This window comes from Halichoeres trimaculatus, unplaced genomic scaffold, assembly GCF_033239565.1.
Source record: "Halichoeres trimaculatus isolate MK-OKI-2021-1 unplaced genomic scaffold, fHalTri1.1 fHalTri1_scaffold_19, whole genome shotgun sequence".
In the NCBI taxonomy this organism is placed as follows: domain Eukaryota; kingdom Metazoa; phylum Chordata; class Actinopteri; order Labriformes; family Labridae; genus Halichoeres; species Halichoeres trimaculatus.
This window is the reverse complement of record NW_027437197.1, coordinates 21,342,434-21,361,074: the sequence shown is the minus strand read 5'-3', so window position 1 is coordinate 21,361,074 and position 18,641 is coordinate 21,342,434. Positions and strand designations below refer to the sequence as shown.

The 18,641-nt window shown below is 39.9% G+C and overlaps 1 protein-coding gene across 3 annotated transcripts in view; it reads left to right on the top strand.

Moving 5' to 3' along the window:
* LOC141808020 (hyccin 2) overlaps positions 1-18,641 on the top strand; it is a 57,325-nt gene that overhangs the window by 4,210 nt on the left and 34,474 nt on the right. For all 3 annotated transcript variants that reach the window (XM_074694306.1, XM_074694304.1, XM_074694305.1), the window contains exon 2: positions 17,836-17,920. The gene's annotated coding sequence lies outside the window, so the exon portion shown is untranslated. The remainder of the gene's footprint in view (positions 1-17,835; positions 17,921-18,641) is intronic.

Here is an 18,641-nt window from a genome sequence, read left to right as displayed (position 1 = left end):
TCCCTTTCAAGACATATAAGAAAACAAACATGGGGAAACACAGAAATGGGATGAATCTAGGAGCTGCTAGCTACCCAGCGCCCCTTGTAATATATATGAAAAAAAAACAATAGTTTATTGAAAAGAATTTACATTTTATCGTTAAAAGAATTAATGTTTTTTACCACATAAAAGCACAAAAGTACTGAAAATTGGTACCGATGAGTATCGATAGCGATTGCCAGGTACCGGGAATCGGTACCGAATTGTTTCAAATGTGAAAGGTAGCCATCCCTATAAGGGATAGATGAGGACTGGTGAGTTTCATGCTTTAACTAATGTGCCTCCATGAAAAGCACTGACGGCATTGCATCAGTTGCTGTTGCTATGTTTTGTTTACCTGTTACTGTTTTGCATTTTTCTGCACTCAGCAGAGATAGTAAGCCCCTCTGTCATTTATTTTGATATGATTTGTTTACTTGTTGCTTCCTGGTTGGCTGCTGCTTTGCATGCACCACTCTCAGCAAAGATAGTGTGGATACCAGACGTCTCACTCCTCAGCAGTTTAGGTCTAGAAAACAAACTTCTCACTGACAACTCACTAATTTTTAAATTCTTAGCTACTAACTTTGTCATTTTTTGTCAAATATGTACACAAACCACTCTTTCTCTAGCTGGCACATATAGTGTTGCCAGTGCAAATGTACATCTATGCAGATGATACTGTTATTTACCACTCTGTTCCTCTCAGTATCAGCTTCTTTGTCACTTACAAGAAGCTTTTGATACTATCAGGCTCAAGAGGTCAAAGAAGATGAAGCTCGAGTTTACCCACTTTGAACCATGTCAGATGAGTGGCTTTATGGTAGAAATATTGAGACTCTTCCAGAAATTCTTCAAAGTTCTTTTACTGACAGCTCCTTACACAGAGTGCATGGATAAAAATAGCATATAGGGAGCCAAAAAAAAGTCTACAGGTATACATCAAGCTGTGCTGCAAAAGGGAATGAGACCCACAGATCAGATGACGACATTCTTCAGTAAGTGATGTTCTTTAGCTTTTTGGATGACTTCCAGTTTGGCACTGGTGGAGGAAGTTTGCACAAAAGTTTGCAAAAAAATACTTGTACACGAGACTCATCATTATTTCCGATTGAGCAGAAAATGACAGCCTTGATGAACTGTTTGACCAGATCCTCATCCAACCTGGGAATTAGGGATGCACGATATTATTGGCGCAATATCGGTATCAGCTGATAAAAGCTTGAAAACACGTTTATCGGTATCTGATATGAAAATTTCTGCTGATAGGCACAGCCGATAAGGTGCTATTCAGTTAGGATTATTATTATTTTCCATCTGAAAAATAGGCTCCTTAAATAAAATGTAGCATTTCATTTATTTGCACTGCAGAGCTCTGTGTCTGTCACCAGGTTGTTACAGTAGCTCTCAAATCATCAAATGCAACTTGGTTATGTTTAAAAATGCATTGTACATTTAAAGTTCATGTGACCTAAAGAAATTATTTTTCTGTATTTCAATACTGAATGTCTTGAGTTTGAAAAAATAATATATTTCTTATTTATGGTAAAATCAAATGTTTTTTGTCTTGTTTTATGTGTGTTTCTTAAACAAATAAGACCGTCACAATAAGAGTAACATATAAATTCCAGTGCAGGATGGACTTAGCTTTCTTTACAGTGAAAAAAACTCACAAACTTGTGATTATCGGTATCGGCCAAAAGGGGTTTCGATATATCGGCATATCGGATATCGGCAAAAATCCAATATTGTGCATCCCTACTGGGAATGTAAGCTACTGAATTTAGGAAATCGACACTGCCTGCTGCAGACCTGAGCACACGAGACTACAGGCCCGTGTTGGTCAAAGTGTTGGACCAGGTATCAGTATGTAAGTGTTGGGTGGAGGAATGCTCTCTGTGTATTAATAAAGCAGCGTACACGGCATGTTTCAGCACAGATAGGTCATCATCCTCTCTGAGCCAGTGTTCTCTGCTGGGCTTTACCTCCCCGTAGATCAGCTCCACGCTCTCCTGCTCAGCTTGCCGGTCACGACTCAGCGCCCATCTAAAGTTGAACAGGTGCCAAAGCCCGGATGATTCCGGGAGCCTTTCCATTATTGCCAGTTATTTGTTTTAGTGATGTGACGGAGAAGACATGGAAGGGGAAATGGTGGCTTTGGAGTTGAAAGAGATCTGGTCTTTGGGATGGAGAAAGAAAGATGCCATATTTCTAAAAATATGCAACCAGTTAAAATTGGTCAAAAGGAAAAGGACAGATTGTTTTGTTTAATTAATTTTTTTTAGCATCTAGGTACTAAAAATACTTGGTAGGTAACGGTTTAACAGGGATCTGAAGCCTGGAAAAGGTTCAGTTTATCATGCTTATTAACAGAACCCGTCCTTTGTCCGGTTAGTTTAATGGCTTTAGTCTGCTGCAGTGGGAAATGTGGAGCCAAAAGTGGGCCCACATCATTGTTGATTTCCATACTGTAGGAAACAATTTGATTTAACTGCTATTATGAGTCTCCGGGGTGGGAGGAAGTAGAGAGAGGCCAAGCGCTCTGGTTTGATTCTTTCTCAGCATTCAGCAGATTTTGCGGGCCCTCCATCCTCTGAAGTCATGCAGAATTAGCTCCCACTCTCCTCTGTTTTCCTCTCTGTTGATCCTTTGGTCATGGAGGCTTTGGTCTCGGGGTCTGCAGGCTGTGAAGTGGTCTTGGCATGTCACGAAAAGCTCAAGGTGGCCCATTGTTATGGGAGCGCTGAGCGGCTTATATGGCAGTGCAGCGTTTTCCTCCGTTTCTCTGGAGTAAAGTTAAATGGTCAGCTGTTCCCCCCACACACACACTGCACACACTGCGCTCACACACTGTCAGCAGCTGTGTTAAATACTGTGGACTAAGTGGTCATGTGTCTGCGGTTTAGACTGTCAGTGAACTTGAGAATAGCCCCTTGAGTCCTATTTACCCTGTTTATCAGATACACTTCACACTATTTTATAATACAGTACAATCAACATGATGCTCTGCATGGCCTTCACTCTTTGACACTAGAAGCATTTTCTGATTGCTGACAAGACCAGAGTAACTCCTTTGAGTATTCTCCTTTAAGATTCACTCAGTCAAGAATAGTGAGGTGAAACTGAACAGTCTTGTTGAAAAATTAGCCTCTCACAGCTAACTGCTGCTTTGACAATTTTCAGACCACTATAATCTGTGGTTGTCCATGGATGATGATATGCAGTATACTTCTAGGAACTAAGGGTAACTTCTTGGGCGGTGTGTCAGTAAAAGCCATAAATACTTTACAGCCAAGGTTTCTTTTTCCATGCACTGCCTCGTTTCCATTCCAAATTAGCTAAATTTGCAAAGTAAACACTACCACTTCCTTTTAGGTTTCATCTCCAAGTAACTTCTTCTCCGTCTCAGTTTTACTGGAAACAGCTTAATTCACACAGAGGTTTGGTTTTAGCTTACAAAACCAAATTTCGAGTTTATTTTTTGACAAGCGAACTGTCATTTTCAATGATAACATTCCAATGTTGAGTTGTAAAAGTGAAAATGCAAACTTTTTTTCAAAATTGTCTCTTGAGTAACATGATGCTGATGCTGTGCGAACACATTGCTAGCTGCACTCTTGTGCAAATTTTCTTTTTAACCAGGACAATGAATCTTTTTTCATTTCCACTTGCTTTGGTTCCTGTACAGACAAGACATGCACCGATCGATTGGCTGGCTGATCAATTGGCTGGCTGATCCATTGGTGCCGATGTCCTTAATTTTGGGTGATCAGTGATCGACCCATCCTTACATCTGAAAATATACCTCAATGAAGGTCTGACAGCCAGCCATTGTTGCTTTTTGCTCTGAGACCTAAAACTCAGGACACTTTATTGGTTGTTTAAGTTAAAACATAAAGATTTTATTGTTTCATAGCAGACTTTTTTCTGCTTTAAGTGATTCTCCGGGATGGAACAAGTTGGGTCCTTTCACAAGGTTTAGGGCAGAAATTACCCCTACAGCAGTGTTTTTGTGCAGCAGAAGCCCAGAGCGCTCGCACCAAACACCCCCTCCCTGCTCCTCTGCCGGTTTCCTCTGCACTCAGACCGGGCCATTTTTTACTTGACCAAAAACACAAACATACGGACTCCTACCGATAAAATCTGATATCGATCTGCATTCACTCTTTATTCAGAGAATTTTCAGCGCGTTACTTTCACACAAAAGCACCGCTAAATAAGGCTCTAGTTCCCATTGTGTCGTAAAACGGCGCTACCTCCGCTGCAGAGCCACAGCTGGCTACGAGGCGCTCGCTTAGTGTATCAGTCCACGCGCGCGCGGCGTGCCAGATATGAACAAATGCAGGTAGTCTGCCAGGACGGAGAGACATGATGAGAACTAGAGCCTTATTTAGCGGTGTTTTTGTGTGAAAGTAACGTGCTGAAAATTCTCTAAATAAAGTGTGAATGCAGACCGTTATCCGATATTTTCAGCGGGAGTCTGTTTATTTGTGTTTTTGGTCAAGTAAAAATTGGCCCTGTCTGAGTGCAGAGGAAACCAGCAGAGGAGCAGGGAGGGGATGTTTGGGGCTTGTGCTCTGGGCTTCTGCTGCACAAAAACACTGCTGTAGGGGTAATTTCTGCCCTAAACCTTGTGATAGGACCCAACTTGTTCCATCCCAGAGTATCACTTTAAGCGGGAGCCTGCTGATCTCTGATTGGTCAATATGAGACGGACTACAAATGCACTACAAACAAGCAGTCACATTTGATTGAAAACGATAGTCTTATAATTACATATTAACTCATGCATATAACCATCTAACCATATCTTTTCCAGTAAAACTGTTTGGATTAAATTTTGAAAGGTGAATAAGATAGGAAAATATATTGGGTTATGCTGTAGATGTCAGAACACGACTGATACTTATGTTATCGGCTGATACCGGCTATTCAGCCCAATTAATCTATCTCTACTACAAATGGAAACCAGAATACTTTTGAATAAATACGAGCTGTGGATGTACGCATTACATTTCTTATTTGGAGTTTAAGAAAACAGAAGCAGCAGCAGGAAGTCTTGTTTAATGAGATGTGTTTGATTGTAAAGGTAAGATGCACAAAGTGAGGGCCGTGTCTCAAGCAACCAGTGGCTTCCAGTGAGCAGTTCTTCTCCCTGAGAGCTCTTGCGAGGAGCTTTTGGCTGGTTATTAAACAGACTGAAATTGCATGAGCTACAAAAGCAAACAAGACCAGCAGCTGCAAAATCGATTACTTCTATAACAGATACTTTCAACGCCTTTTAAAAATTGCTTCCACTGGGTCTGTATCCACCAGAGATATGTAGCAAGCAGACCAGAATTACATTTAAGTATTTAGTTATTCCACAGCAAAGATTCAGAGTGAGTGACATTTCTAACTGTTATAATAAAGCAGAAAGGATTTCTTTTGTCAGATCCAAACCTCTCCTTACGCTGCAGGACAGGATCAGAAAAGAGATAAATAGCCAAGTTCCCCTCTGCTCACAGTGCCATCACGTGCAGCTGAGGTTATTGGAGGTTACACTGGAGCGTCTGGACACAGCATGTTACCGTGGGTGTGTTTGTTCATCCTGTATGTAGATGTGAATGCACGCTGTATTTGCATTAAAGCCTCCGTGTGTTTGAACAGGGAGGAAGTCGGCAGAAGCTGTTGGCTCTCACCTGTGCTGTTGTGTTCAGTGGCTCGACCTGTCTAATTGGTGGAACTGTCTGTGTGTGTGTGTGAGTGTGTGTGCACAAACGTGTGTACCGAGTTGGCCCATCCCAACACGTCTGGCCCTGCAGCTGCAGCAGATCTAATTTTAGCCTGGGATGTGCGTACGCCTCAGTTCCCCGTGCCCAGCCTATGAGAGGAGGAGAGGATGAGGGAGAACGAGCGGCCACTCTCTTCCTCTTCTCCCCTTTTCTGTTCCCTGCACCTCCCTATCACTCTTCCTCTCCGTCTGTTTTATTACCTGTACTGTTGATTAGCTAATTTCTGGGTGCGTGCGTGTGTGTGTGTGTGTGTGTGTGTGTGTGTGTGTCCACGTGCCCTGGAGGCAGCATCATTGATTCATCCAGGGTCATATTGAACATAGTCACAGTTTCCTGCCTGTTTTTGACCTTTACCCGTACATAGCTCTGTTAGCCCCACCGAGGTGTGTGACCATGGGCCTTCCCAGTTAACAAATGCACGTGGTTGACTTCTGTTTGGAAAACCTAATAGGGGTAATTTTCTAGTGCTGCATTTTGCTATAAATAAACCCAATTCTATTCCTGTGCAGACAGCAGAGTACAGCAGTGAGTGGCTGGTTCTCGTTACGACTGAGCTAGGCACAAGGATGGGGATTACAGCTGACTGGTTCACTGTGGTCAGGTATTAGAGTTAATCCCTCTACCGAGGGAAAGTGTCTGGATAAAGTGTGTGTGTGTGTAGACACCTGCAAACACACATGCACCAAAGCCGATGAGTTAAATTCCCTCTGAGACCAACGTAGTGAATGTATTAGAGGAATACTTGTGCAGGCAGCAAACTAAATTAGCTTATGCTTTGTTGTTTTTGAGCTCATTATGCATCAGAGCTGCAATCAAAAGACTATAGTAGAGATCACACTGGCCTCAAATCTTCTGTATTTGGCTTTCAATTAGGAATGGGTGTCCTTAGGATATAAGGATCTTAGGATCCCAGATCAGTCCAATGTGGCATGCCAATTCTTAGAGCAGACACCTACTGACCACTGTAGCTGGCCCCATGCTCACAGGTGCTGGTGGCAGCACTTGGAGGTACCAGCAGCTCAAACCAAGAGTCATTAGCAACAGAAGAATAAGCTGTTTGGCGTTAACACTGAGGAGATTTGGCAACTCTTTCATGGGAGCAACCCACATACTCAACTCTGCTGCTCATCCCACAAATACATGATCCTTACAAATGTGAGGGAAATGATCTGATTTTCTCATGTACATGTGTAGGGATGGGTACTGATTTAGGTACTTTTACAGGTACCAGACGAATTCCGTCTGTAGTACGGAGTAGTGCTGCACGATTTGGGGAAAAGGTGCGATTTGCGATTAGGTGGACAATATTGTGATTGCGATTGCGATTGTGCTTGCGATTTAATAAAAAAAGTTGTGTCATGATGAGTCTACAGACTTGCTTGGTTATCATGGAGAAAAATCTGAATTGCATGTGCTGACATTGCGATTGGGATTGCGATAGCCTCTGTTGCGATTGCGTAATTGCATGTGCTGCGATTGCGATTGCGATTGCGATTGCGATTGCGAATGCGATTGCGATAATCGTGCAGCCCTAGTACGGAGTACCGATTCATGTGAAATTAAAAGGTACCACATCCCACATGTTTCACATCCTTGTGACTGTGAAGAAGTGGAAGAGTAGGCGATTTTCCATGCTGGGCATGAACACAGCATTGCAAGTTCATAAAATGAAGAATAAATATGTTAAATTGAAAAACTTAGAGTTTTTATTATTTAACAAATTCATATTGACCACATAAACACAAAAAAGTACTGAAAGTTGGTACTGTTGAGTACCGATACTGATTTCCAGGTATCAAGTGTCAGTCCTGCATGATTTCAAATGTGAAAGGTACCCATCACTACACGTGTCAAACTCAAGGCCTGCAGGCCAAATGTGGCCCGTCACATTTTTTGTGGCCTGGCAGTGCTTAATAGGTCTGATTGCCTTATAATAGATAAGTCAAAAGGTTGCATTGACCATAAACTATGTTTCCCATAATACCCACCGATTATGTTACCAACGAAGTGACAGTATCCCGCCACTAGATCACAGTGTTTTCACATCAGTGCCAATTTCTGAACGAGTATAATCGAGAAATAAAGGAGAAAAACCCGCACAACCCGTGCGTTAAGAGGCCGTAGCGGTTGTCAAAGAGTACAGTCTATGTCGGCATTTTGGCACCGGACATGGAGCCAAGTACGCCAAAGTGAGCCTTCAAGGAAAAACAACAAAAAAGGGAAGATTAAAAATGCAAACTGCAACCATGGCAGGATATGTTCAGGAATGCCACAACCAAAAACAGCACAGCAGTGAAAGTTAGCTTTCTTGTGGCTGAAGAAATTGCCCGTGATGCTAAGTCTTTTTCAGAGGATGCAGTTTTGAAGCAGTAATTACATTTATTTTACATTACATTCAGTTATATTTAGCTACGTTTGATACTGTCTTACAGTTACATCTGGCCTTTTTAATATATGATAATAATTATTCAGAGAATTATCTACCGAACACAAAAGTACTTTACTTTTTGTGATATGTTTATGCTTAAAGTGGCTGAATCCTAAATTTCTGGGGTTATAACTAGGTTAACATTGGTGAGTAAATCTCCAACTTAACCTTTAACTGTAAACCCCAGAAGTAGTTGGATCAAGGGTTAAATTTGCACATATTGCAAGTTGCTGACAGAGTTGTTGGCGAATGGCAATGGCTGTTGCTTGGCTGGACCTGGGGATTAAATTAGTAGAACTCACAAAACTGGCTGCCAACAGTCATGAAAAAATACATGGATAACAACAGAAACTATGTGTTTAATCTGAATTTTTTAGTTGGGCTTATCTATGATGTAGTGCTGCTAGGCAACAGCTATTAAGAAGCTGCACCAAGTATATACCGGTAACACCAGTGACACTAAGCATTAGCCACTTTGCTAAGCAGTCAAATATGTCCCACTGCTTCCACTTTTTAAATTGTTACACTTGGTTTTCATAAGACTCTTGACCACGTCATTATGTAAACAGACTTTTCCCCTTGTTAGACCACAATACTAAATTTTTGTGGTTACTGCTAAAAAAAGAAAAACATTGTTGCAACCCATCTCCACATCCAAGTTGCTTTAGCTATAACTCTAATAAGTGATCGCCCAAATGGAAATGTTCCAGATGGAGCAGAATATCTACCCATGCATGTTGAAATCAGAAAATACACTTTCTGTGGTTTGAGAGAACAAGGATTTGAAGCAGAAAGATAATGTATTGATCATTTATTTTTCAGTAGTCACCCTGCATTAGTATCCATGAGCATGTCTCCACTTCCCTTCTTTCTTATCTGTATCTGACCCTGTGCGATCTGACCTCCCTGTTTTAAGAGGCTCATGAAAAACACGATCCAACCAATGACCGAGAGTTAGTCACGCCATCATCACTGGACGGTCAGTTTGTCATGTGTCACGGAGAGCAAACTTAAAAGAAGAGGGACAGCGTCAGAAGTGGCACAAACAGAGCAGGAACAGAGCTTGCTCAAGCTCAATAATTCATGGCTGACTGAGCTAAGCTGACCTTGAAAAATCCCCAGTGTTGGACTGTTGAAACCTGGCACTGCTCATTTAGGGCAGAGAGGAGAAGTCGAGACAGACAGATACGGACTCACAAATTTAGCACAGTTCTATTAAAGGCTCATCTGACATTATTACTCTTTATTACATGTGCTCTGTACTTGTCTTGAATTATATTTTGTACTCAAAGTCTGAAATCACACGTCAAAGTGAAGCATTTCCTTTGCCGTGACTGACTGTGGGACGGTTAAAAGGGGAAGCATTCTGCCTGATGTTTTCACAGAGATTATAATATGAGAAAGCATAAACAGAGCGCTGCAGAGCAACGTGCGGAGCAACATGTCCGCCTACCACATTTATTTATACTGTTTATTGCTTGAGTGCAGTCTCATGCTTCTTATTTTTGACCATAAAGAAATGTAGGGATTGATAAATATCTTAAGACCTGGTGGTTTTTGACTTACATTTTTATACTCTGTCATATACTGTCAGCGTGCAGAGAAGGGCCCTTTAGAAAGAGTTGTCTCTTAAAATTTTATGTTCACAGATGAATACTGATGATGACCTGTAAGATTTTTATATCTGTGTTAAAATGGATTGGAGACATTTTGTGAGTCTTTTACTTTGAAGGAGGGTTTTTTACTTACCTGCTTCAAAAACTGGGATAACTTAAAATGTGAAACTTTTTGTGACATCACATTCAACCTTAAACCAGTCTGTTAATTTACTAGGGGGCAAGAACCTCACGATACAAATATATTACGATCTCATAATATTGTGATGTATTGAGATATTCTACACATAATGAAAGCCTAATGTAGTGTTTCATACATAGACTTAACTTGAAAACATACAGTGCATCAAGTTTGTCACTTAAACTAATGTGACATTAAACTAATGTTACAAAAAGTTATTTGGTGAAAGACGTGGTCAGTTAGTGAAACTGATAAATCTCACATGGTTTAACCAATGTTACTCATAAAAATTCTAATGTTGCGCAAAACATGACTATGATTACTATTTCATCAGTCTACTAAACTGTAAAAAATAAACTTTAAATGATTTTATACTAATTAACCCAAGAATAGAGAGAAAACATTGAAGTTTACCGCATCAAAACCCACATTATCAAGTTTAGGAATAAAATATTTTTAGTATACTTTAAGATTATATTTATTATACTGTTTATAGGCAACATACAGCAGAGTAGCTCTTCGGTGCCACCTACCACAGTGGAGGTGTGAAAGACTTATTGCACTTCCAACTCCCCCAAAATGTTATTTTTCATTTCAACAAAAGCACTGATATTAAGAGTTGAATTATCTTTACCTTGCTGATAGTTGTCTATGTCAGGGGTGGCCAACCAGTCAGAGACCAAGAGCCACAAAAGTCACCGTGGTACTACAAAGAGCCACATCACACACGTGGTCTTACAAATACACTTACTCTCACATATATATGAAATTACATAAAATGAAAATCAATACGTTTCCAATTTTTAAAGCAAGATTTATTGTGTTTATAAGTGCGTTTATATTTGTATTTAGAGCAGTTTCAAAGACAACTGTCTGTTTTACTGCAGAAGAAACAGTTCCATCAATCAATCTATCTATCTATCTATCTATCTATCTATCTATCTATCTATCTATCTATCTATCTATCTATCTATCTATCTATCTATCTATCTATCTGTCTGTCTGTCTGTCTGTCTATCTATCTATCTATCTATCTATCTATCTATCTATCTATCTATCTATCTATCTATCTATCTATCTATCTATCTATCTATCTATCTATCTATCTATCTAGATATGAGCACATGAGCTATTGAGAGGAACATATGTAGAGAAGAGAAACTGAAACTTAAGTATCAATCTCATTACCCTAGTATTAATCAATACTGATCCTAACTGTGGCATCAGTATATTAATATTTTAGTTTGATCGGCACACTGTTACTTATAACTATCTAGCGGGTAGAAGAGCCGCACACAGAATGGCAAAGAGCCACATGCGACTCACAAGCCGCAGGTTGGCCACCCCTGGTGTATGTGAATATCAGTTTCAATTTCAAGTTCTGCTTCATGTAACGTTGCCTGTTAAACCTTAACAAACACAACATGAATATTCAAAGCTTCTCAGCCGTGGTGGTTAATGAGAAGAACTGTTGTCATGATCACACCACTTCTGTTGAGTGTTTTAGAAATCTCATAACACGTCATCCTGACCCCAGACAGACGCCACAACCACAGAACAATGTGACAGCATTATTTGCATTTATGACAAAGATCTACCAAAGATCTTATGACTCTTCCCCAGATGATGGAACACTCACTTCTGTGAAATGTGGGAAGGTTACAGAGCTTACGTCAACAGTTTTTGAAGAAATGAAAGAACAGTGAGTTTCTCTCATTCAGCAACCGGAAACAGTGACGATAGGGAAACCCAACCGCAACACACAAGGTGTTAAGTTTTGCAGTGGTTTCTCAAGGGGAGGCCCAAACTAAATGATCTTGAATCTCACATAAGAAATCATTTAGGCCAAGAGTTGAGTTTATTTACCTTTGGTAACTCAAGTTAAGCGTTAGGTCTCCACTGTAGATGATTTATTGTAAAGACTAACCATGTCAATAATCCATCTCTGAAGCTCCTCTCTTCCTCTCTTTGTGTTGCACAGTTAACAGAGTATGTCTGTATTTTAAAGGCTTTAACCTCGGCTTTGTTTACGCTGGATTAATGAGTCACTCGGTCACAGATACCCTCGTGATTCATCTCTTAGCCATGAATGATAAGCATTGTTAGCACCAGCTTGAGGGAGCCCTCCAATTAGTACACATTCGAAAGAAGACTCCAGCTACCAAGGGGGTAGATTCCTCTCTTATAGTGTTACCTGTAGGAGAGACTTTCTTTTATCACCAGACCTGACCTAATGTGTTCAGTCAATCCCTAACTACCAGTAAACAGGTTTGTTAAGCTGACAGTTAGGTAAACAGAACAGCAGAGTGGGATTAGCCCTCTGCAAGCTGTCTGTCATAGAGCTGACTTGATTAGCATGCTCGTAGTGTTTGTTTATGGAGCTGCACAGTGTGTCGATTAGCATGCTACAGGTGTTAGACTGGATGTCCTGACAGCTGGCAGAGAGGTCAGGTGAAGTCATGGCAAGTATACACACACTTTGGAGAAAGTGCTGCTATGGAGATTTGAAAATTAGTTCTGGTTTACGTTATTCTTAAAGAAATTTTAATACAATAGATCATTTTATAGATAGACCACTATTTTCATGCTAAGATGTGAGCCAAAACTTTTACTCTGTAGCTAGAAAGCTTCTCATTTTGCTTTTGGTGTAAGGCAGTCAGTTTTTATCTGTAGCTCAGTGATAGTCGCCTCTGAATCATTAGGTTGGTGGTGCAGTCATGACTTTTGCAATCATCTACCTTCGACTGACATATGGTTAAATATCTCCAAACCTGATGACCTTCTGTCACCTTCATTTGATCTTCGTGTTTAGCTCTCATACACTGGTATTTTCTTGCCATCATGCAAAACTAAGAGGTTAAATATGAAAAGTATATATCTATGAAACATGCTTTGTGTTTACATAATTTTTGCATGTTGGTATGCAGATGCTTGCATTTAGCTCAGCCTCATGGAGAGCCTGTAGAGCTTTATACTATAGACCAGGGGTTCCCAAACTTTTTCCCGACAGGGCCAAACAACTTTTCCTTTCTCTAATAGGGGGGCAGGGTCAGTTTGTTAAAAAATAGTGTGACGATCGCAGAGTTTTCCAAACGTAAATATTTATTTCTTCCCAGAAAGCCACACATAACCAAATATTAATAACCCTTTTCTGGGATCTTGACAGGAAAAAAAAAAACAGAAAAAAATAATGACAGCATTAATGAAATTAGGGATGCACAATATTATCGGCACAATATTGGTATCGGCTGATAAAAGCTTAAAAACACGTTTATCGGTATCAGCAGATATGAAAATTTCTGCCGATATGCACAGCCGATAAGGTGCTATTCAATTAGGATTATTATTATTTTCCATCTGAAAAATAAGCTCCTTAAATAAAATGTAGCACGTCATTTATTTGCACTATAGAGCTCTGTGTCTGTCACCAGGTTGTTACAGTAGCTCTAAAATAATCAAATGCAACTTGGTTATGTTTAAAATTGCATTGTACATTTAAAGTTCATGTGATCTAGAGAAATTATTTTTCTGTATTTAAATACTGAATGTCTTGAGTTTGAAAAAATAATACATTTCTTATTTATGGTCAAATCAAATGTTTTTTTTGTCTTGTTTTATGTGTGTTTCTTAAACAAATTAGACCGTCACAATAAGAGTAACGTATCAATTCCAGTACAGGATAGACTCAGCTTTCTTTACAGTGAAGAAAACAAACAAACTTGTGATTATCGGTATCGGCCAAAAGGGGTTTCGATATATCGGCTTATCGGATATCGGCAAAAATCCAATATCGTGCATCCCTAAATGAAATATATAACACTATTTATGAAATAAATAATAACTAAATAACCTTTTTCAGGTTTTTCACAGAGAAAAAAAAAAACATGAAATATTAACTTACTTGCAGACACCAGCTCTCTCTCATTAACTTCACTGTGAAAACCAGAAAGCAAGCAGGCTCAGAAACCAAACCAAGTGATACATCACCTACCAGCACAATACATTTCTCTACCAGTTTGGTTGTATAACAGGATTTATTTTTTTAGGGGAGGGGTTTCAGATAGGGCACAAACTGCAGAAGGGTGGAATAGAAAGTTACGTTCTATACATGTGTAAGTCTCGATCATGTGGCCGGACTGAAAAACAGAAAATCATAATGCACCTCTGGTATCGTTCAGGGGGCCAGGCCGTAGTTTGGGGGACCACTGCTATAGACTGTGTAAAACACGGATGTGGACTCAGTGACACCACCTGCAGCCAGTGTATGCTGGAGGAACTGTGATTTTTGACTCTTCTGCATCAGCTTTATTGGTTCAGTCTCAAACTTCCTGCTTGCTACACTACTCTTAAGTAGTCTACATTAAGCCCCGTTTCTACAGTCTGCTTCATCATACCTCCTCTCTTAGAGTTAAAGTAAAGAGGAGAGTGGTGGTTTGAAGTTGTTCCACTGTTGAACTGGAAAAGAGGGAGTTACGCACCAGAGGGGAAAACACATTTGTGTAAATATGGGAGTTGGCAGGATGGAAAAGCTCCATGTGTAAAGCCTGAGCTGTTTGTTTGTCTTGATGCAAAACTGGGTAAAAATACACAACAGAACAAAAATATTACCACATTGTTTGACGCAGTAATGTGGAATATCTATAATATTACTTCTTTGAAGAAAAGTATTGTTGAAGTTGAACATTTTTTAGTGTCAGCGTTGATCTGAGGTGATATTACCAAGACTGCTGAAGTTGGCATTTTGTTGTTGCATACCAAACCGCTCGTCATGAAACCCAAAGTACTCACTGGCTTTGTCAGTCAAGCAATGTCATTGTGATTTGGGGTTTGAAGTGCCGTAAACAGGATGGGCTGGCACTCTCCTGTCCCCTTGTGAGGCTCGCTGCAGGACAATGAGCAGGTCCTGCACAGAGGAAGAGCAGCGCTAGAAGGAAATTTGCTTATTGTCACTTGACAGGCCTCATTAGGTGTATGACATATTTAGCTAACAGTGACGGCTGACTGCAGAGGATTGTTTTAATGAGACACAAAAACACTGTGGTAGGATCGGGGCCAAAGTGGGGACAAATTACACAGTGCAGTCCTTTACAGTACAGTGCAGCTCAAGCTAATTATTCACTGTTTCAACAAGAAAGAAGGATATAGCTGTTTTTTTTCTTTGTTCCCTTTCTTTTTCTTCTTACTAAGCCTGAGCTAGATGTTGAAAAGGCATGTCCTATTTTACTGTACAGTACAGTCATCATCTCTTACACTATAAAATTTAAGACACTCACCAAATTTCATTTGACTTGTACAGCACTTCAAAGACAGGTGCACTACATCTCTAAAGTTATTGTCCCTTTCATTTGTGTGGTATTCTTTGAAAGGTCCTCAGAGAGACTTCATTGACAGATCTTCCTGCTTTCACTGTTTCCTCATTGTAACAGGGCTTTAGTTTTTACAAAGGAGTGAGCAAGCCTCTGCACACTGAAATTATTTTTTAAAGCTGGATCAAATATGTCATTAAAGTATGTGGATACACAGGATTGTTTTGAAATGTCATATGATACTCAATCAAGACAGTAATGGAGGCAAACGCACAGTTTTCTAAATGTGGCTTAAAACTGTTTGAAATATCTAATTAAAGCTCCTGTGTAGAGTGTTTGGTTGGTTATGGAACAAACTGAAATGAGCAGTGATGGTTCTTTATGACCTTAAAAGGCAAAAAAAAAAAAAAAAGACTGAGGTCTGACTGTTGGTAGGAGGCAAAGTTTAACACCTGTAACCAGTGTGAGGGGGTAGGTGTCAGACCACACACAACTGACAACCACTGAAGATGACACCTTTTTACCTTATTCCACTGCAAAAACTCACAGTGAGTGATCATTTGAGTTGTTTTTTTTTCTTTTTTTTACAGCTAGAAAACTTTATTGACACACATATACAGGACAAAATCAGCAAAGAGACAAGACGTACGAGTTGCCGCGTGGGGCACCACAACCGATAAAGAGGAAATTTTTTGTACTATTATGGTGCAAGAAACAAGAATATTTATGTTCAGGATAAAGTTTAGAGCAGTCTTTTTGTATTATTTGAATTATTTGAAAGTGCCGTGTCATCTGTCGGTGTTGGTCCTCTGTATTTTATTGCTGACACTGTTGTCCAGTAGTAGTTAGCCGAGGAGCTGACAAGCTTTACAGAGATGATCCTTTTCAAAGAGGACGAAGCACCTGCCCACAACGCCAAAACAACTAACAAATGGTTTGCTTGTCATAATGTTACTGTGCTTCACAGGACAGCCAACCTGCCAGACCTTCCACATTAGTTTAATTAAAAAAGAAAAAAAAAAAAAAATTATATTATAGATTCTTCAAGGTATTTTTTGGCAGATAAAATTGAATTGAAACACTGAACATTTTAGTTCAATGCCTGAAAAAGCTGCTCCTGTTTTATGCAGATGCAGAAATCCAATAATGCCATCAGTAAACAGCGCTGCCCATTGATTGATGACATTTCCCACAATGGCTTCTTTATACATCAAGAGTTTAAAAGAACGAGTGGCTCAATATGAACACTTTGTACCCTGAGCCTCCCGTTAGTCTGTGCTCTTTGGTAAGTTCTGAAACATGATTTCTAATCTAACTATATCTAAGACAGAAGAGATAGAAACCTCAAAACCCTGCTAAAAGCTTCCTGTGACCTTGAGAGTTAAATGATTATCTTGTCAAACCTTTAGCCTGCGTGGTCATGACATCTTATATGTAAGGCATTCATGCTGCTTCTTTAGTTTGAGCTGTATTATTCATTCCTGATCCCTCCCTGTGCTGTATCCTCTGAACCTGGAGGCACTGTTACCCTGGGCTTTGATGACTCATACAAAATCATTTCCCTTTATCTGGCTAGAAGAAAATGAAAAGCTTCTTTACAGCATTCATTAGATAGAGAGGGTATACTCATCATTCTAGACAGATGGGACTTGTGTATGGTAATTTCCTTGAGTCTTTGTGATGAATTGCCAATGTAAGAGTCCTTGAGATAACCACGAGGCTGTGTTTGAAACGCTCCACATTATCTGGAGAGCTCGGTGATGTGGCTCTGTCTGCTTCTCAGGGCCTCAGCGTCTTTTCCTGTCTCACCAAAGCCTTAATCTTAATGCCAAATACAGTAAATACTCTGGGCGTGGATGTTCAGGATGCATTTATAGCAGGCGAGGACAACAAGTTGGCCAGCTGACTGTTGCTATGCAACAAAAGGGAAACTTGAAGATTGACTCTTTGACTGCTTTGCCTCAAAGTAAGCTTAGAAAACAGTTTGCTGAACAAATTAAAAGGAAACAGCATTTTTTTTAATTCTGAAACTAAATGCTTGTATATTATGTTAATTGTACCATGGTTGTTTATTGTCATTACTTTCTTTAAATAAGTTTAAAGATTCTTTGCTTAGGGCACACATTCAAACTTCTAAGCCTCATATTTGCATATTTTTAATCAAAATTGATGGACTGTTTGAGGTTTAGTTAGCTTAAAAAGTAACACAATCGACACGACACAACTTTTTGTGCAAGCTATTCAAGTAGCACAAAAAGAGGTAAAAGAAAAAGTGAAGCTTATTTCCAAAAACCTGTCAGTAGTGTACTGAGTAAATCTTTAAGGTAAAAATATTTCTCTAAAAAATTGTTAAACACAAGTTGATGTCATTTTAAAACCTTGGTTAGTGCACCTTATAGTTTTAAAGCGCATCGTGGGCTGTTGCCGTATCAAAAGCCTTTTCGCAGACAGCTTTTTGCCTTCATGTTTTATCAGATAACTGATGGATCTCTCTTCCTTGTTGTTGCAGGTGACGCTCAGTGACTGACAGATGTGTGACACTGTGGAGAACCATTCGCCTCTCCCAGTGGAGATCTGAGTTCTGGGAAACTGAGGTAAGCACAGCTTTCCTCTAAAGCCTGGCACATGGGCTGTATGAATAACAATGCGTGCTGGTGGTGAGTTAAGTCGTCACAAGTATTACAGATAGATTTCTTACTTCCTCTTCAGTCAGTCAGCTGAGTCAGCTCCATAGTCTGTATAAAACATGGACGTAGCCTCTGCAACGTCACTGTCTGTTCCTGAAACCATGAAATGAAGCCAATCCACGGACGCAGCCACATTGATATGACGCCAGCTGTGAGTTTTTCTTCGAGCAGCTACAGAGCACATGGCAGTCACGTGACCTGAGCAGTGCCTCTGATTGGACAATCAAATGATTTTAATAACTTCGAAACCGCAGAGATAGAAAAAAAATCACTCACCGTACAGTGTGTGCCGATAGTGAAATCAGCGTTTTAAACCCTATCCGTTTTTTGAACCAGGCTGTAAATATGTTTTTAATGCCTTACAAATCTGTTTCAATGGCTGGGTGTGTGCGTCATTTCCGGTCTTTCTGCAGCCAGCCTCAAGCGGATTCTCGATGCACAGCAACTTTTGGCACTTCCTCATAGGTTTCATTTTTATTAACTGGATCTTGCCCCCTTAGTCAGCTTGGTTGTGTCCGAAATCATTCACTCATTTCCTTCTCACTACTCACTATATAGTGAATTAGATGTAGTGGACTATATAGTCCACTCTATCAGTCAAATTAAAACAACATTTCGGACACTGATC